Source organism: Triticum urartu, chromosome 1A (assembly GCF_056163025.1).
Source record: "Triticum urartu cultivar PI428250 chromosome 1A, HENAU_Tu73, whole genome shotgun sequence".
NCBI classification, from domain to species: domain Eukaryota; kingdom Viridiplantae; phylum Streptophyta; class Magnoliopsida; order Poales; family Poaceae; genus Triticum; species Triticum urartu.
Window position 1 is genome coordinate 477,993,661 of NC_141873.1, and position 22,028 is coordinate 478,015,688.

The 22,028-nt window shown below is 42.4% G+C and overlaps 1 pseudogene; it reads right to left on the bottom strand.

Annotated features, from left to right (window-relative positions):
* LOC125526422 (uncharacterized) overlaps window positions 1-22,028 on the bottom strand; it is a 121,472-nt pseudogene that overhangs the window by 10,137 nt on the left and 89,307 nt on the right.

The following is a 22,028-nucleotide window of genomic DNA, read 5'->3' on the forward strand; positions in this document are numbered from 1 at the left end:
GGGTTTGAGAATAGAGGCTGAATTGCCAAGAACTGGTGGATTCCATTCTCCATGAGCCTAGCCTTTGGAAGGAGGCAAGGCCAAGGTGTGATCCTGTTGCGGCACGCAAGTTCTCCTAATGTTGCCGCCGTTTTGATCCACTGTAGGCACCGTTGTTTACTTATTTGGTGGGTTTTTGTTAGCTAGGCCATAGGTTTTTTTGCTAGATTTTCGTTTTGCTAGATTTGGCCTTTCAGCCTTTGCTTGTACTTTGCGTCATCTTGACGTTCTCTCTAATACAAAATGACACCTCATGGTTGGCTGCCCCTTCCCGCGCACAATCTGGTATGAGATCCTCCCCTGGCGCCGCTCAACTGCCACCGTGCCCAACCCGGCAACGCCTTTCCCGGATTGGTGCGACCTCCCTCGACACTGTACCTTCTGCTCTTCACCAAGGTACCACATCCCTCATGCTTCCCACGACCTGGTCGATTTGGAAACACTAGAATAATTGCTTCTTAGACTCGTTGCAACCCTCCATCTCCCGCCTAGTGCATGACATTAAGGATGACATACGCCTATGGGCCAAGGCCGGCGCCAAAGGGATCAACATAGTTATTCCAGAGAGTTAGCATTTTGAGCTTCTAGGCTGAACACCGCAACATCTTCTGCTCGAGCATCTGTGGACGTGCCCTTTTGTGTACGCGGTCCGCGATGCTCACTCCCCCTGTACTTCTCCTAAACTCCTTCTATCAATGAAATGATATGCAAGCCTTTTGCGTATTCACAAAAAAAGAGTACAAAATGACACACATTTGAGCTTAACAAGTAGAAACATACTTCCTCCGTCCCACGCAAAAGGCTTGCGTATCATTTCATTGATAGAAGGTTGGAAAATGATCTTATATTACGGGATGGAGGGAGTATGTTAATAGAGGATGAGAAAAATAGCTAATGACTTTTCTTTAGCAGAACACAAGAACAATTAAAGTTTACCATGTACATTCACCTATCCAATATGCGAAACTCAAGGCAGAAACGTATGCACTTATAAACTTACATATGCATTATGGTCCAATAAAATCTTCATAATGTCATCATGCCCTTTAGTAGCAGCACAATGAAGTGGTGTCCCACAAAAATCTACCTAGTCGATATAAGCTACCAGGTCGATATAGGCTCCGTGAGCAATCAGTTGTTTAACAGTTTCACAAGCTCCTGAAAAAAGATGCACAAACTTGCTGGATAAGAGAATAGGTATTTCTGCTATATTCTCATTCTGAAAGAAAACGAACTCACGGATTTATTACAGCAGAGAATAGGTATTTCTTGGGACAAGATTTTTCTTCTGAAAAGTAACGACTTGTTCAGTGGACAATCAAATGCAATACGTCGTGTGGCTAGAGGTTTATATTTGTTACCATACGAAATAAAGAAAAATAGATCATAGCATAGTACAACACTAAGCCACACCATAGTACAACTTAGAAATTGCAAAGCCATGAAGAAACATTGCAGCGCACAAATGCAAAACAGAGGCATATGTATTCATAGAAATAGACCTGATACTGTGGCTTGGTGTAAAGGGGAGAGCCCATTGCTGTTGAATATGTTTGGATTGGCACCATGATCAAGAAGATATTTGGCAATACCCGCACGATAACAAACTACCGCAAGAAACAGAGGTGTTCTGCCTGTCAAGAACATAGTAATTTAGCTCGTATTGATGCAAAAGCCTTTCTTGATTTAGGAAGGAAATAAGATGCTTCTCTTAAAGAGTAACTGTTCACCCACATAAAAAGACACGGAAGTGTCATAATAGTGCATTATCTTTTCTGAGAGCATTAAATGTAGAAACAGCTACTCAAGAGTATACCCATGGTTCTCTATATTATATACTCCCTCCTTCCATCTATATAGGGCCTAATGCGTTTTTCAAGGCTAATTTTGATCAAATATTAAAGTAATAATATATGACATGCAACTTACACAAAGCACATCGTTAAATTCGTGTGTGAAAGGAGCTTTCAATGATATATTTTTTACATTGTGCATGTCATGTACTATTAATCTTGTCAATAGTCAAAGGCGGTCTTAAAAAACACATTAGGCCCTATATAGATGGACGGAGGGAGTACAATAGAAAAGGGAACGAGTTATAACAAAACACGATAGAAAAGGGAACAATTTATATGCATCTGTTTAAAACGTAATTAATTCAACCATGAAAAAAAATCCTCGATGGGACCGACTTATAGAATATATCAGCCATGCATATGTTGGATTTTGTTTGCACTGATGCATATGTAGCATATTACCTGAGGTATCAAGAGCATGGTCTATTTCCATACGAAGGTATATGGTCAAATTTTTTTGTTTCTAAAACAGGCATGGCACAGAAATATCTTAGCTAGCATTAAGGAGAAAAACTGGTGGGTAGAAAATATGCAGAGCAACATAGATGTTATATGATCATTGCTTCGTGAGTGAGCAATAGCTATTTCCTTAACACTACCAGGCATAAGCTTAGGAAACCCAATCGACCAAAAAGATCATATAAACAACAATTATTTGGAGGACAACCAACTTTGTTCAGCATCGGCCTGCCGCTTGAAATATTCTGTTCAGCATCGGCCCGCCGACTGCGGAACGAGAAGCAGCGTTAGCGTTTGGGGCTGGGGTTCGCACTTAGCAACGAGATATTGGGGTTGGGGCCAAGGATGAAATGTGAAGGAGACGCTTACCGGTGGAGCGAGCGGGTGCGAGCGGCGGCTCCATGGCGTTGATGGAGAGTAGGAGATGGTAGGGCTCTTCGTGAAGGAGGAGCGGAGAGGGTAAGTTTTGCTTTTTAAAAGGAGGGGAGCCGAGAAGGCAACGACGAAGACGAAGTGATCCGCGCGAACGGAGAATGTGGGCGTAGTCCACTCCCCGGCATTGAATTGTACTACCTCCGTCCATTGGTCCTTTAGTATTGTGTGACAAACTTTGACTATAAATTTAATTAAAATAATAATAATGTATGTCATAAAAAATTATATCCATGGGTTCGTATTTAAACATAGTTTTCAGTTATATTATTTTTGGTTACATGCATTAACAAAGTTAGTTAAATGTAAGGTCAAAATTTGACACAAAATGTGAAAGGGACCAATAAACCATGATGGAGGTGCGGCTATGCCAACATCGACTCCCGAGACATATGCTCTCCAAATTAGAAAAATGTTTAAAAATAAATATTCAAATATGTCAGGTTGGTTATAGTGGCGAATTACTAGTCTATGTTACTACCTAGTTGGGAGTAGAATAATATATGTGTGGTGTCATACAACACTTCATTTATTAGGTTGTAGACTCATCTCGTCTTGGGTATATGATATTACCCATAGTGTGAGTAACACATTACTTCCTCCTTTCTAGTTTAAAGGGCTCATCTAAAAAAATAGATTTCCATTATATTAGGCTCACTTTGAGTCCAAATAAGTTAAAGAGCTTTGGGCCTCACATCATATTTAATAAAAGAAAGGGAATTAGTGGTCATGCATGCATCTTATTCTACATGCATCATGCAAGTCCAATGAGAAGGATGGTGCACTTATTGCTTCAGAAGTTGAATAAGTGGGAATATTTCATTGGGCAGTTTTGTAGCGACAAAACTTGTGTCATCCACTCACAATGTATCTTGGTTGATGAGATTTCAGATTTGAGCCCAATAAACCGAAAGAGGAAGAGTGGGAGTATGTTACCATATGCCTCTCTTTCCTCATTAATAACTTGTCACATCATCTATTTTGCCTTGATATACGTGATATTACCACTCTCACTATGGGTAGTCTCAAAATAATCTGAAAAGAATTCTATTGCAGTTGTTAAGGTGGCCAATGGCGGGGATGGGGTCTCGGTGCCTTACCTTCTGCTAGTAGTTCAGATTATGAATTCTTTTTCTCGCAAGGCCGACGTTCGAGTGGATGGCTGAGCTTCATCTTCAAGCTGGTCTTTCGGGTTGACTATGAGATTATTATTTCTCGTCATGTGTGCGCGACGGCGAGATTTGGTGTCAGGTGCTTCAGATCGATTGAAAGGTTCAATGATGATGACTATGGCTCTAGAGTGCTGGTTCTTGGGGCATATACACGAAGACTTTTCTGTTGCCATCAAGAAGGTCAAAATCTGGCTTTGGTAGGGGAGTGACGACAATATCGCGTCAGTGGCTCATTCTGACGACGGTAGTGGCCGTTCAATAATGTTGATTCCTCGGTGTATTCTTTTATGTTTGGGGTGTTTTGCACTTTTTATGAACCTTTATAATAGATTCGGGTCTTTTAAAAAGGCCCTCATATGCCCAGAATAGCATTAAGAATCATTTGGAACATTGGAAAAATTGTACTCCCTCCGCCACGGTTTAGAAGGCGCACTTCAGTTCTCATGCATTTTAAGAATAGGAGAGGATTAAGGCGTGTAGGCATTTAATGTTGAGTTAATTAGGCCGTTTTGAGACGCGTATGCTGCATCCCATGCATGCGGTCATTTTCCTCCACCACTGCATGCGCTAGGACTGCTTATTGACCGGCTATGGGGCACATTGCGCATTAATTTCTTCACTAATTAGGTGTCGTAGTTAACAACCGAGGCTATTTTTCAGTACATGGTACAACTAATCACTAACCACCTTGGTCCTAGAGATTTTTCCAGCGCACCCTATAAACTGTGACGGAGGGAGTAGTAAACTGTTAGGCTGGTCATAGGTGGGAGTAACTTAGACTACTAACATGCATATGTTACTAGTCTATGTTACTATCTTCATAGTGGGTAGTAAGAGCATGTATAATAAGGTGTAGTCATCAGGCTGTAAGGATTAAACTATTATATTTTTGTTGAGTTGGATGAGAGAGAATAGGAGAGAGAAGAGAAGCGGGCTGCAGATTAATAGCCGGTTGAAGCACGGGCTCCAAGAAACAATGTGAGGATGTAAGGTGGACCATGTATTAATAAAGTACTACTTCTTAGCAACTTGCTACTATACTGTTGGCTATTAGGTCGACTATATGTGACATGGCAACTTCATATAGCCGGTAGTTGGCTATACTATTAACCATGCTCTAACATATGGATGATAACATGCAAGCCATCATTAATTGAGATATAGACTCATTTTACCTCGGGGTGTGTTATGTTACAACAACATATTATGTTACCACAAGCATCTCTTTCCTCATTAACTCCATGCCACATAAGCAATCTTTTCTTGGGATGTGTTATGTTACTACCTAAGTTCCTCCCACTATGGCTAGCCTTAGCCCAAAACAGGCGTGCATGTGCCAAGTGGTTATCGAAGCAATCAAACGTGGGAGCATGGCAAGCTATGGAACAATGGTTCATGAAATAAAGGAACGTTCATCGGCTTTTGTTTCTTATGTTTTTAGGCACGAGTTTAGGACCTCGAATGTCGAGGCTCATAATCTTGCAAAGTGTGCTCTTTTATGGGGTTGACCGTCATACTTGGTTAGGTCAACTCGATCACTTTTTTTCATCCCTGTAAACACTATGATGGCATAACAAAAGCTTTGCGAGATTGCCTAAAGAAACTCTAAGCCATAAAAAGTGAGAGGAACTCTAAGAAAATTCCTTATAAGGGCGTACACTAATACCATTTGAGACAACCCCTAAAAGTTTCGGGGCTAGGGTGACTATTATTGATATCTATATTATGAAGATTGGTTTAAGCATCTTAACCTTAGTGCGAGGGGATGAGTTGCATGTTATAGGCAGGAGCGCACCTCCTTGTAGCGCACACATCGGAGAGATTACAATCTTGGGGAGGAAGAGAAGGAATAGAGATAACCGGTTAGAGGAGATAAGCCATGCAACAACCTGCCGGCACAATCTCTCTTAACAGATTCAACTACTCTCAAACTACTCATGTAATCTATCTCTATATGTCATGTTACATGAGACAACATTGTTTAACACCCTCCCTTAATCATAACTTGGTCAAGTTGAGATTACGCTTGAATTATTCAAAGCTTCTTGTGGGCAACACCTTCGTAAAGCCATCTGCAACTTGATCTATGGAATGAACAAACCGCATTTCCAATCTTTTGCTAGCAACTCTTTCTCGGACAAAATGGAAATCTATTTCAATGTGTTTTGTTCTTGCATGAAAGACTGGATTTGCAGACAAATAGGTTGCACCAAGATTATCACACCACAGACATGGAGCCTAAGTATGTTTATACCAAGTTATCTGAGTATGGACTGAGCCCAGATGATTTCTATTGTTGCATTTGCCAATGCTTTATATTCTGCTTCTGTGCTTGATCTTGAGACAGTGGCCTATTTGTTTGCACACCAAGATATGAGATTAAGTCCAAAAAATACTTCACAACCACTCGTTGACCGTTTGTCATGAATGTCTCCTGCCCAGTCAGAGTCAGAAAAAACACTAACAAGGGTAGCTGAAGACTTGTTGAAAGCAAGACCAACATTCATAGTATCTTTCACGTATCTTACTATATGCTTTGCAGCAGTCCAATGAACTGTCGTAGGTGCATGAAGAAACTAGCATACTTCGTTAACAACAAATGAAACGTCAGGTCTTGTAAGGGTCAAGTACTGAAGTGCACCTACTAGACTTCTGTACTTGGTACCATCCTCCTGACTCAAGAGCTCTCCTTCTGCAAGGGATAGCTTCTCAGTGCTGGACAAAGGGCTAGTGACGGTTTGCATCCCTGGAGTCCAACTCTTTTTACAAGGTCAGTTGCATATTTTTCCTGGAAGAGGTGAAGTCCATCTCCATGTTTCTTTACTTCAATACCTACGAAGTAATGCAAGTCTCCTAGAGCTTTGAGTGCAAATTCATAACCCAAGTCTTTCAACAATCCTGCCACTGCATCATCAGATGAGCTTGTAACAATAATACCATCAACATAAATGAGAACAAATATGGATGTTCTTGACTTATTGTAAATGAACAACGACGTGTCAGACTTCGAGGGAACAAAGCCAAATGTCTGCAGTTTCTGGCTGAGACGAGAGTACCATGACCTAGGAGCTTGTTTGAGTCCATATAGAGCTTTGTCAAGTTTGCACACATGAAAGGGAAAATTTTTGTTTTCAAACCCAGGAGGTTGTTTCATATACACTTTGTCTTCCAGAACACCATGAAGGAACGCATTCTGAACATCTAGCTGTCTGAGACTCCATCCTCTGGAAACAACAATAGACAAAATGAGTTGAATGGTGGTAGCTTTTACAAATGGACTGAAGGTGTCCTCATAATTTATGCCATACCGTTGCTTGAAGCCTTTTGCAACAAGTCTAGCTTTATGTCGATCAATGGTTCCATCAGGTTTTCTTTCGATTCTGAATACCCACTTGTAGTCAATGAGATTTTTACCTTGTCGTGGAGGAACTAGGTGCCAAGTTTGATTTTTCTGAAGTGCCTTACTGTGTATCACTGAGTGCTTCTCCAAGGGTTTGTGGTTCACCTGTAAAACATGCTAGACCAAATTTGAGTATACGCTTATAATTAACAGGATGGATTACCCCTTTCTGCAAACGTGTACGAGGTTGCGGCGCAGAAGATCCAGGAGCCGCCGAAGAATTTGCACCAGCAGTTCCCCCCAGTCAACCCCGAGGCGAATGTGCCAGTAGATACCACGATGATGGCATCTTTTGTGGCACCAGGAGACGAAGCAGCAGTGGCCTCATGCATAGAAGATCCAGGCGTTGAAGCGGGCTCCCGTGTTGAAGCCGGATCCTCGCAGGATGCTGAGCCGGTCAGGGAACCGAACTCCCTGTTGAAGCCGGATCATCGCGGGATGCTGAGCCGGTCAGGGAACTGGACTCCCGCGTTGAAGCCGGATCCTCGCGGGATGTTGAGCCAGTCAGGGAACCGGACCCCGTGTCAGCCAATATGTGAGATTCCACGTCGGTCGGTCCAGTTGGCTGATGCGAACGACGCTCGTAGCACCGAGGCGTGATACGTCTCCAACGTATCTATAATTTTTGATTACTCCATGCTATATTATCTACTGTTTTAGACATTATTGGGCTTTATTATCCACTTTTATATTATTTTTGGGACTAACCTATTAACCGGAGGCCCAACCCAGAATTGCTGTTTTTTTGTCTGTTTTAGGGTTTCGAGGAAAAGGAATATCAAACGGAGTCCAAACGGAATGAAACCTTCGGGAACGTGATTTTCTCAACGAATAAGACTCAGGAGACTTGGACCCTACGTCAAGGCACAAGAGAGGAGGCCACGAGGTAGGGGGCGCGCCTGCCTACCCCAGGCGCGCCCTCCACCCTCGTGGGCCCCTTGTTGCTCCACCGACGTACTCCTTCCTTCTATATATATCCACGTACCCCCAAACAATCAAATATAGAGCCAAAACCCTAATTCCACCGCTGTAACTTTCTGTATCCACGAGATCCCATCTTGGGGCCTGTTCCGGAGCTCCGCCGGAGGGGGCATCGATCACGGAGGGCTTCTACATCAACACCATAGCCTCTCCGATGAAGTGTGAGTAGTTTACCTCGGACCTACGGGTCCATAGTTAGTAGCTAGATGACTTCTTCTCTCTTTTTGGATCTCAATACAATGTTCTCCCCTTCTTTTGTGGAGATCTATTCGATGTAATCTTCGTTTTGTGGTGTGTTTGTTGAGACCGATGAATTGTGGGTTTATGATCAAGTCTATCTATGAATAATATTTGAATCTTCTCTGAATTCCTTTATGTATGATTGGTTATCTTTGCAAGTCTCTTTGAATTATCAGTTTGGTTTGGCCTACTAGATTGATCTTTCTTGCAATGGGAGAAGTGCTTAGCTTTGGGTTCAATCTTGCGGTGTCCTTTCTCGGTGACAGTAAGGGCAGCAAGGCACGTATTGTATTGTTGCCATCGAGGATAACAAGATGGGGTTTTCTTCATATTGCATGAATTTATCCCTCTACACCATGTCATCTTGCTTAAGGCGTTACTCTGTTTTTAACTTAATACTCTAGATGCATGCTGGATAGCTGTCGATGAGTGGAGTAATAGTAGTAGATGCAGGCAGGAGTCGGTCTACTTGTCTCGGACGTGATGCCTATATACATGATCATACCTAGATATTCTCATAACTATGCTCAATTCTGTCAATTGCTCAACAGTAATTTGTTCACGCACCGTAGAATACTTATGCTCTCAAGAGAAGCCACTAGTGAAACCTATGGCCCCGGGTCTATCTTCATCATATTAATCTCCTACTACTTAGTTATTTCCTTTGCTATTTACTTTGCCTTTATTTTACTTTGCATCTTTTATCATAAAAATACCAAAAATATCATCTTATCATATCTATCAGATCTCACTCTCGTAAGTGGCCCTATAGGGATTGACAACCCCTATTTGCATTGGTTGCGAGGATTTATTTGTTTTGTGCAGGTGCGAGGGACTCGCGCGTAGCCTCCTACTGGATTGATACCTTGGTTCTCAAAAACTGAGGGAAATACTTATGCTACTTTGTTGCATCATCCCTTCCTCTTAGGGGAAAACCAACGCAGTGCTTAAGAGGTAGCAAGGCGCGTCAGAGAAGCGAGTCGAGGGGCGCCACTTGGCACCTGGAAATTGGTGTAGGTTGGTGGAGGTCGCCGAACAACTAGGCTCGCACTGCGTGAGTGGCTTAGAGCAGTCGACGCGTGTGCTGGTGACAGTGTCCTAGACTAGGGGGTACTCACCACGTCATCTTCTGGCCAGGTGGATCGGGCTGAGGACCCCCATGGCGGTCCACTATTGGGCCACTTCGGTCAACCCATGACATATACGAGGAAGATTCCACAAGACTTGGTGATCAAGACAAGGACTCCTCTCCACCGATGTAGTTGACTAGGACTCTTGTTATCCTAGGCCTCCAGTACATTATATAAGCCGAGGCCAGGCTAGTCGATAGATCATTGTGACATCAACACAATCTCATTCACCTAGCCTTAGAGTTAAAACACATCTGATGATCTCAAGGTAGATCAACTCTATACTTGATACATCTTCATCAATATAAACAAGAGCAGGACGTAGGGTTTTACCTCAATCAAGAGGGCACGAACCTGGGTAAACATCGTCTCCTTGTTCCTGTTACCATCTGTCCAAGATCCACAGGTCAGGACCCCCTACCCCGAGATCTTCCAGTTTTCACACCGACACTGGTGTTTTCATTGAGAGTTCTGTTGTGAGATCAACGAGAAGATCGATGGCTCATCTACAGATTGACAGTAGTTTTTTCTGGATAGCAGATTTGTGTTCGCCATCCCCGCTACCTCGAGCGTCGCTTTTACGATTACTTAGGTGGAATTGTGCGGAATTGCATCTAGAACAACCCTGTAAAATTCTATCGCGTTCCGATGGAGGAATCTCTAGCAAACTCCGATCTACACGAGCCTTGTTGAATCTAGACGAGTTTAGGGCGAGGAGTCCAGCATCCAACTCAGACATCCTTTCGAAGGTCCAGCCATTCAACGGCCGCGGAATTCCTATATCTATCACCCCTCAAAATTTCAGCTTGATCCGACCGTTCAAACTCCAGGAAGCGTCCGATGAGTGCATCAATTTTCGGATCTATTTTCTGCGCGAAAACGAAACCGACCTGAGTTCATGTTTCTTCATGAACGAGATATTGGACATCCTTTTTAGAGGAATTTTTTAGGGTATTATTGTGTGTTGTTCTCAAACACGTGCCCATGAATTTTGGGTCTTTTCCATGGCAATCTTCACCATCACGCTGGTGTCAAACCAGCTCGACAACGTTGCTCTACGGACGCCAACCTGCATCGGCATCGACTGCGCCGTCGCTCCATCGAGCCAACGACAACCACCTCAGATCATAACCTCGGCGAGCCGACCAAGAGTTTGGCATTGCAAAGGCAAGATAATTGCCAAGACAACATTGTCGCTCCATGGATTGCACGGGTCGGGCGCGCCGGTGATACATCTCCAATGTATCTATAATTATTGACAGTTCCATGCTGTTATATTGTCAATCTTGGATGTTTTATAATCATTTTATAGTCATTTTATATCATTTTTTGGTACTAACCTATTGACATAGTGCCAAGTGCCAGTTGCTGTTTTCTGCATGTTTTTTACATCACAGGAAATCAATATCAAACGGGGTCCAAACGCAACGAAACTTTACGGAGATTTTTTTGGACCAGAAGGAACATAATGGGCCTTGGATGCGCCTGGGGGTGCTCCGAGGAGAGAACAACCCACCAGGGCGCGCCAGGAGGCCCAGGTGCGCCCTGGTGGGTTGTGCCCACCTCGGGTGCCCTCCGGACCGCCTCTTTGCTCTATAAATACCCCAATATTCCCATAACCCTAGGGAAGTCGACGAAATATTCATCTAGCCGCCGCAGACTCCAGAACCACCAGATCCAATCTAGACACCATCTCGGATGGGGTTCACCACCTCCATTGGTGCCTCTCCGATGATGCGTGAGTAGTTCTTTGTAGACCTCCGGGTCCGTAGTTAGTAGCTAGATGGCTTCCTCTCTCTCTCTCTCTCTCTCTCTCGATTCTCAATACAATGGTCTCTTGGAGATCCATATGATGTAACTCTTTTGCGGTGTGTTTGTTGGGATCGATGAACTTTGAGTTTATGATCAAATCTATCTTTTTATATCCATGAAAGTATTTGAGTTTCCTTGATCTCTTTTATGCACGATTGCTTATAGCCTCATATTTCCTCTCCAATATTTGGGTTTTGTTTGGCCAACTTGATTTATTTATCTTGCAATGGGAAGAGGTGCTTTGTAGTGGGTTCGATCTTACGGTGCTTGATCCCAGTGACAGAAGGGGAACCGACACGTATGTATCGTTGCTACTGAGGATAAAACGATGGGGTCTATCTCTACATAGATAGATCTTGTCTACATCATGTCATCGTTCTTATTGCATTACTCTATTTCTCCATGAACTTAATACACTAGATGCATGCTGGATAGCGGTCGATGTGTGGAGTAATAGTAGTAGATGCAGGCATGAGTCGGTCTACTAATCTTGGACGTGATGCCTATATAATGATCATTGCCTAGATATCGTCATGAGTATTTGAAGTTCTATCAATTGCCCAACAGTAATTTGTTCACCCACCGTTTGCTATTTTTCTGAAGAGAAGCCACTAGTGAAACCTACGGCCCCCGGGTCTCTTTCTCATATTATTTGCCTTTGCGATCTATTTTCCTTTGCTTTTATTTTCAGATCTATTGAACCAAAAATACCTTGCTGCAATTTATTCTTATTTATTTTATTTTGGCGTCCAATCTATCAATCTATTACAACTTTATCTCACGCCTGTTTGCCTATCTTGAGGCGCCGTACCCGGAAGGAATTGACAACCCCTTTAACACGTCAGGTTGCGAGGATTTGTTATCTATGTGCAGGGGTTGTTTACATTGTGTTGCTTGGTTCTCCTACTAGTTCGATAACCTTGGTTTCATATCTGAGGGAAATACCTACCTCCGCTGTGCTGCATCATCCCTTCCTCTTTGGGGAAATACCGACGTAGCTGCAAGCGACATCAAAAGGAATTTCTTGCACCGTTGCCGGGGAGGATCTTCAACATATACCAGGTTCCTAATCACAAATCTCATCTCCTCGCAATTTATATTATTTGACATTTGCCTCTCGTTTTCCTCTCCCTCGCTTCACAAAAATTTACCGTTTTATTCGCCCCTCTTTTTTCGTTCGTCGTTTTCTTGTCAGATCTATCCTTTGCTTGAAATCATGAGTGATTTCGGTATGGCACCAACAGATGATGGCCTAACTCCTAAGATTGGATGTATGGTCAATCTAGATGCTAAAACTTTTATCTTGGGGCAAGGGAACATTATGGGAAAAGAACGTATCCAAGAATTTTTCAACTGTGTTGGGAATCTAAGTCTTGAAGATGCTCCTATACTTGAAACCACTAGATCTTATGCAGATGCTATTTCAGCACTAGTTCTGAAACTTGAAAGTAAATTTATTCGTACCCATCCTACTTTGCAAAGATTGTTTTTTGAGCTACCCGTTATAAAGAATCCCAGGGCTAAAAATTTGGCCACCCTTGTCCTTATGAATGAATTTGATTACATAAGACGGGAAGCTAGGGAAGTCTTTGATTTTTATGGTATGAATGGTGAAAAACATGTGATAGATGAAATTATTTACAATAGTGACTATGCTTTAAGACATTGGCTTGGGGATAATAAAATCTTCGATGAGAATCTTAAAAAGGAAGTCCCCGTTTTAGATATAACCCAACAGGTTTTCAGTAATGTTAATCAACATTACTCTTGGATTGTTGCGAGGAATCAAAAAGGTTATGATGAACATCAAATTAGGAACGCTAAGGTTTCTATGGATAATATGTTTTATGTTGTGTTTACAAAATCCCATGATGAAAAAACCTCTAAGAAGGTTAAGAACAAGGATGACAAAACTTAGATCCTTGCTTTATGCCTAGCTAAGGGCGTAAAACTATAGCGCTTGTTGGGATGCAACCCAATGAATAAAATTTATTTTTGCTTTTTGCTTCCTGTTTTTGAGTGTTAGCACAATTATGCTACTGTTATGATTGTGTTTTTATATTTTAATTAGTGTTTGTGCCAAGTAAAGCCTTTAGGATCTTCTTGGGTGATAGTTGTTTGATCTTGCTGAAAAAACAGAAACCTTTGCACTCGCGAAAATAATTCTCATTTTTAACCAGAGAGCGATAAAATACCAATTCCTTTTGCAGTAGATCAATATACAAATTTCTCAGGTCATCCTATTTTTTCAGAATTTTTAGAGCTACATAAGTATTCGAAATAGTCAGATTGCTACAGACTGTTCTGTTTTGACATATTCTATTTTCTTTGCGTTGTGTGCTTGTTTTAATGGCTCTATGGTTTTTTTTGATGAGTCTTTGCCATAGAAAAGTTGGAATACAGTAGATATAATGCAAGAACAAAATATGAATTGGTTTGATAGAGCACTTATAGTAGTGATTTATTTTCTTATACTAACGGATCTCATGAAGGTTTTGTTGAGTTTTGTGTGATTGAACTTTTCAAGTTTGGGTTATCTTACGATGGATGAAGGAATAAGGAGTAGAAGATCCTAAGCTTGGGGATGCCCCGGCATCCCAAGCTATTATCCAAAAATAAGCAACCAACTAAGCTTGGGGATGCAGTGGCATCCCCTCTTTCTTCTAATGACCATTGGTATTTTACTCGAAGCTATATTTTTATTCGTCACATACTATGTGTTTTGCTTGGAGCGTCTTGTATGATATGAGTCTTTGCTTGTTTTATTTTGTGTTTTAAGTCTTGATCCCTTGCTGGACACACCTATTTGAGATAGCCAAAATTATGTCATGACTTGTTAGAATTGCTCTCTTTGCTTCACTTAAATCTTTTATGAGCCATGGACTTGCTCTAGTGCTTCACTTATATCTTTTTGAGCACGGTGTGATTTAGTATTTTTGAAGAAATGCTATCTTGCTTCACTTAGATTTATTTGAGAGTTAGTAAAATTTTCAAGAAATTCTCTCTTGCTTCACTTAAATTGATTTGAGAGAAGAATATTATGCTCATGATCTTCACTTATATTTGTTTGAGCTTATGAAAAGCAACACATGAAAATTAGTCCCAAAGTGATAGATATCCAAGAAAGATATAATAAAAACTTTCATGAAGATCATTGGACAAAATAAACTTGATTCTTAGTAATAGTTTTGAGAAATGATGATGTGATATGTGAGTTATGTTGATGAGTAATTATGCTTTAGTAAGAATATTGGTGTTAAGGTTTGTGATTCCCTATGCAAGCACGAAAGTCAATAGTCATGAAATGAAATTATATCCTACTTATGGTGCATTATTCGGTGTTAATTATGCTTAATGCTTGCTTATGAGATTATCTGTTTCTTGGTTGGTCGCTTCTCAATCTTTTGCTAGCCTTCATTTTGCACTAAGTATGATCTCTACTTGTGCATCCAAAATCCTTTAAACTAGTTTTGCCACATGAGTGCACTATATCTACCTATATGCGATATTCTTTTGCCGTTCTAAGAAAATTTGCACGTGCCATCTCTAATTTTCAAAATAAACTTCTATTTTGTGTGTTCGTTTCGCTCGCGGAGCGGTGAGGGGTGGCTAATATTTTCCATGCTAGATGTGTTATTCTCACGATGAGTGTTTATTCACTTGTCATTGCACGACAGTAAGGCAAAGGTATTAGGGATGCCCAATCCCAAAATGAAAAAAATGGATTTACTTTATGTTGCCAAATAATAAATTCCTCGGAAAGTGTTGGTATGGAAGGCACCCATTGATACGTCTCCAATGTATCTATAATTTATGAAGTATTCATGCCAATATATTATCATTCTTGGATGTTTTACAATCATTTTAATTTTTTGGGACTAACCTATGGACCCAGTGCTCAGTGCCAGTTGCTGTTTTTTGCTTGTTTTTTACATCGCAGAAAATCAATATCAAACGGAGTCCAAACACCGGGAAACTTTTTATGGATTTTTTATGGGCCAGAAGACTCCCGATGGGCCAGAGCTGCAGCTGGGGGTGCCCCGAGGGGGGCACAACTCACCAGGGCGCGCTAGGGCCCCTTGGCGTGCCCAGGTGGGTTGTGCCCACCTCGGTGGCCTCCCGTACCCCTTCTTTGCACCATAAATTTCCAAATATTCTGAAACCCCACGGGGTTAACCTAGATCAGAAGTTCCGCCGCCGCAAGGCTCTGTAGCCACAGAACACCACTCTAGACCCGTTCCGGCACCCTGCCGGAGGGGGGAATCATCTCTGGTGGCCATCTTCATCATCCCGGCGGCCACCATGATGATGAGGGAGTAGTCCACCCTCGGGGCTGAGGGTTTGTACCAGTAGCTATGTGTTTAATCTCTCTCTCTCTCTCGTGATCTATATCATGGGCTTTGTTAATATAGTTGGATCATATGATGTTTCTCCCCTCTATGCTCTTGTTGTGATGAATTGAGTCTTTACCCTTTGATGTTTTGTCTTGTCGGAATGAATATTCAGAGATGAGAACACATGATATATGTCTTGCAGTATGAATACTTGAGGTGACAATTGGGGTATCTTATTGATTCACTTGATATATGTTATGGCATTCAACTCACGGATTTCCGCGGTGATATTGGGGTAATCTATGCATAGGGGTTGATGCACGTTTTTATTTTCTTTTATCCGACAAAAACTTTGGGGTCTCTTTATAGTTCTTTGTGTGGATTGAGTATTATGAATATGAACTTGCTTTGGTGTTATCTTAGTACGGACTCTAGGATAAATCGAACGGAAAAATAGCTTTATGTTATTTTAGTACGGACTCTTGAATATATCAAACGGAAAGAATAGCTTTGAGGTGGTTTAGTACCTTACAAAAAATTCCTATCTTCTGTTCTCCGCTAATAGGAACTCGGGAATGATTCTTCGTTACACTTTGAGGGATAATCATATGATCCAACTATGTTAGCATTGTTGAGGGGTTGCACAAGCGAAAGTACGGACCCTAGGCCTTGTTTTTAAGCATTGCAATACCGTTTTTGTGCCCGTTTACTACTTGCTACCTTGCTGATTTTATTTATTCAGATTATAAAAATATATTTCTACCATCAATATTACACTTTTATCACCATCTCTTCGCTGAACTAGTGCACCTATACAATTTGCCATTGTATTGGGTGTGTTGGGGACACAAGAGATTTCTTGTATTTGGTTGCAGGGTCGTTTGAGGGAGACCTGAAGGAAATATGCCCTAGAGGCAATAATAAAGTTGTTATTTATATTTCCTTATATCATGATAAATGTTTATTATTCATGCTAGAATTGTATTAACCAGAAACTTAGTACATGTGTGAATACATAGAAAAATAGAGTGTCACTAGTATGCCTCTACTTGACTAGCTCGTTAATCAAAGATGGTTAAGTTTCCTAGCCATAGACATGAGTTGTCATTTGATGAACGGGATCACATCATTAGAGAATGATGTGATTGACATGATCCATCCGTTAGCTTAGCACTATGATCGTTTAGTTTATTGCTATTGCTTTCTTCATGACTTATACATGTTCCTATGACTATGAGATTATGCAAATCCCAAATACCGGAGGAACACTTAGTGTGCTATCAAACGTCAAAACATAACTGGGTGATTATAAAGATGCTCTATAGGTGTCTCCGATGGTGTTTGTTGAGTTGGCATAGATCAAGATTAGAATTTTTCACTCCGATTGTCGGAGAGGTATCTCTGGGCCCTCTTGGTAATGCACATCACTATAAGCCTTGCAAGCAATGTAACTAATGAGTTGGTTGCGGGATGATGCATTACGAAACGAGTAAAGAGACTTCCGGTAATGAGATTGAACTAGGTATGATGATACCGACGATCAAATCTCGGGCAAGTAACATACCGAGATTTGATTGATATGTTGTTATGAGGTTTGCCGATAAAGATCTTCATAGAATATGTAGGAACCAATATGAGCATCCAGGTTCCGCTATTGGTTATTGACCAGAGATGAGTCTCGGTCATGTATACATAGTTCTCGAACCTGTAGGGTCCGCACGCTTAACGTTCTATGACGATATGTATTGTGAGTTATGTGATTTGATGTACCAAAGGTTGTTCGGAGTCCCGGATTGTTACAGCCCTAGAATTGCTTGTAACTAGTTGCATTAAAGCATCCATGCATCGTGTCTAAATTCAAATGAATTTGAATTGGGGATGTTCAAACCCTAGCATCAAATGGAATTCAAATAGGTTCAACCTAAAAATATTTTCAATGAACCTGAAATGCCCTTCATAAATGTTCATCATTTGTTTTGGTCCAGAACCTTTGCCAAAAATGATGAACATATTTCTAGGTCATCCCTGGATTTTTGAATTAAATCATAAAGTATTCGAATTTGGGCATTTAAAATTCAATAAATACTTTAAATGCTCAAATTATTCTAAAATGATTTGAGGGCTGTTGGAAATAATTCAAAATGTGCCCACAAGTTATTTCAGGAATTTTGGAAATGAATTAGTATTATTACTAATTCAAAATAGAGGAATAAAATATAAAACTGAAACAGAAATTAGAAAATAAAAGAAAGGCAGAAACCTCACCTAGCCTCCCTGTAGTCTGGCCCAGTTTCTGCCGGCCCAACCCACCTCCTCCTCCCTCCTACTTTCTTCAACCTCCTGCCAGTGGGCAGGAGGGCGTGTGGCTGCCGTGCACGCACACGTGCGCGCCACCTCCTGCTTCCCGCCGCTGCCCTGATGTGCCTGGAGACGCCACGACACCCCGGACCTCTCTCACCCTCTCGAGCTCATCCCCCTCCTCTACTCTCTCTCCCTCTCATCGGCCGAGCGCCACTGTCGCTGCCGCTCGTTGCTGCTGCGGCCACCGTCTCCGCCTCGCCCCTCTGACGTGCCCACGAGCTCCGCGACTTCGTCCTCGTCATCTCCACCGAGCCAAGCGAGCCAGGGCGTGCCGTAGCATCGTCAACACCACCATCTTCCACCTCGGGAGCCGATCACCACCATCGTCGATTCGCCGCCGTCCGCGCCTCCCCGAGCCTGCTGAGACCGTCACCGACCTCGCTGTGAGCCCCATCGTCGTTTTCCCTCTTCTTCCCATGTCGCTCGCCCCGCTAACTAGCTCCACCGTCTATCCCGAGGATCCATCGCCGCTGGCCATGTTGCCCCCGAGGCACCAGCAGCCATAGCTCATGTCCGAGCACTTCGGCGTACTCAGCAGCTTCCTAGCAAGCCCACGCACCCACCAGCTCCTCCTCCCATGCATCGTAGCGCCAAACCCGACCCCGCCCAAACTCCGGGCGCCTCCACGAGCTCGTTCTGGCGAGCTCGGTCCACCTCAGCTGCTGCCGCTAGCCGTGTTGGATGCGCGCGAGTCCCAGCACCACATAGAGCCTCTCCGTCGTCGTTTTGGTCACCGGAGGAGCTAACCCGAGCCCTCCGCCGCATCTGTCATCGCCGGCGTCGAGCCGCCGGTGTATTAGGCCCGGTTGTCCAGGGGTTTGACCTCCCCTGGGTCGATGACATGTGGGCCCATGCCCCATTGACACTTTTAGTTAGGATTAAATTAGCACTAACAGTCTTTGTTAATTAGCCTAGTCACTGACCAGTGGGTCCCACTAGTCAGGTTTGACCTGGACTGGCCCTGTTGACTAGATGACGTCACTGTGAAGTAGTGATGACATCATAAATGTTTTCTAGATTTTAAATAAATCTAAATGATTTATTTATTTTCAAAAAATGTGCTAAACTTCTAAAAATCATACAAATTAATCTATAACTCCAAATGCAAAGATTTATATATGAAAAATGATCAGAAAAATCCAATCTATCCATCTGTATTGGTTTCATGCATTTTTAAACAACTTAACCTTGCTGTTTAGATCAAAACATGATAATACACATTATGAATTCATAATTTGAGTTTGAGGTTGAACCTTTGGTTCAAAATAACTCAAACCCCTCTCTTTGTAGTTGCATTAGCTCAAACACACTCATTTTTTCCATGTCATGATCATGCATCATATTGTGCATTACATTGATTGTGTTCTTTCTCTATTTGCCGATATTTGTCCCCTCTCAGTGGACGTAGTTTCGACGATGAGTTCGATTACACCGATGAAGAACTATACTATCTTCAGAAGTGCCAGGCAAGCAAAACCCCCTTGTTCATTCCGATACAATCTCACTCTCTCGCTACTGCTCCATTTTACTACATTGGGACAACAATGATTCAACTATTACATGCTGCGATAGTTGAACCCCTTTCCTCTGCATGACCTGTCATTGCCATAGTAAATAGATGAAACCCACTAGCATGAGTAGGAGTTGTTTGAGCCCTGATGTGCCTACTCATTCATGCTTGCTTGTCATGCCTGCTACTCTTAGAGTTAAGTCAGGTCCGATTCATCGGGGATGAATTGGAATGGTAATGAACATGTCCTACTGTGTGTGAGCTAAGTGTGTGAACACGATTTGGTAAAGGTAGCGGTGAGAGGCCATGTAGGAGTACATGGTGGGTTGTCTCATTGAAACCGTCCTCAGGAACTGAGTTCTGTGTCTGTGATCCATGAACAACTACTACCACACGCTGGGCCCTGAAATATGACCTCACTCGACTTATTAACCCCCTTGTCCTCTGTCCAGAAGTTGCAAGTAGTTTCTGGTGTTTGTAGTATGCTGGAGGCCGTGCGCAGCGCTGACCCGAGGGGTGGGCTGTGATGTGGTAGGCACGTGGCACGGTGTACCGGGACGCCCGTTTGGTGCCTCGAGAACCCTGCACACATCGTTCGAGGCCGTAAGAGGAAACCTCGGCCGGACTCCCTTCGGATGGAACCTGAATAGGCGATAAACCTGGACTAGGGACTTGTGTGGTTAGTCAGGTCGTCATCTACACCCACGTCGGCTTTCGCTTGAAGTCTGCCGAGCACATATCGTGTGCAGACGCTAAGTGGTGGAAACATGTCTGAAGTACACCCCTGTAGCATTATAAATGATCTATTCGAATAGCCACGTCTGCGGTAAAGGACTTCTGGGTTTCCTATACAGTTCATAGACAAGTGAAAGTGGATACTCTAAAATGCACAAGATAAGCGTGAGTGCTATGGATGGCGTTCTCGTAGGGAGACGGGAGAGGATCCATAGTGGGGTATTGATTGGCGAATATGTGGACTCGTGTGCGCCACCTCAAAAGAGTTACTTGCAGTCGTAGTTCAATATAGCCACAGTCAGAGCTGGCTTGCTGCAGTCAAACTCCTTGCTACCTCTTGAGCACTGCATTGGTTTTCCCTTAAGAGGAAATGGTGATGCAGTAAAGTAGCGTAAGTATTTCCCTCAGTTTTTGAGAACCAAGGTATCAATCCAGTAGGAGATCACGCTCGAGTCCTACGCACCTACACAAACAAATAAGAACCTCGTGACCAACACGATAAAGGGCTTGTCAATCCCTTCACGGTCACTTACGAGAGTGAGATCTGATAGATATGATAAGATAATATTTTTGGTATTTTTATATGATAAAGAGAAATAAAGATGCAAAGTAAAATAAAGGAAATAGAAATAACTAAGTGTTGGAAGATTAATATGATGGAAGATAGACCCGGGGCCATAGGTTTCACTAGTGGCTTCTCTCAAGAGCATAAGTATTACGGTGGGTAAATGAATTACTGTCGAGCAATTGATAGAATTGAGCATAGTTATGAGAATATCTAGGTATGATCATGTATATAGGCATCACGTCCGCGACAAGTAGACCGATACGATTCTGCATCTACTACTATTACTCCACACATCGACCGCTATCCAGCATGCATCTAGAGTATTAAGTTCATAAGAATAAAGTAATGCTTTAAGTAAGATGACATGATGTAGAGGGATAAACTCATGCAATTATGATATAAACCCCATCTTTTTATCCTCGATGGCAACAATACAATACGTGCCTTGCTGCCCTTACTGTCACCGAGAAAGGACACCGCAAGATTGAACCCAAAGCTAAGCACTTCTCCCATTGCAAGAAAGATCAATCTAGTAGGCCAAACCAAATTGATAATTCGAAGAGACTTGCAAAGATAAACCAATCATACATAAAGAATTCAGAGAAGAATCAAATATTGTTCATAGATAATCTGGATCATAAACCCACAATTCATCAGATCTCGACAAACACACCACAAAAGAAGATTACATCGAATAGATCTCCAAGAGAATCGAGGAGAACTTTGTATTGAGATCCAAAGAGAGAGAAGAAGCCATCTAGCTAATAACTATGGACCCGAAGGTCTGAAGTAAACTACTCGCACATCACTGGAGAGGCCATGGAGTTGATGTAGAGGCCCTCCGTGATCAATGCCCCCTCCGGCGGAGCTCCGGAAAAGGCCCCAAGATGGGATCGCTCGGGAACAGAAGGTTGCGGTGGTGGAATTAGGTTTTCATGGTGCTCCTGGATGTTTGGTGGTACGTGGATATATATAGGAGGAGGAAGTACGTCGGTGGAG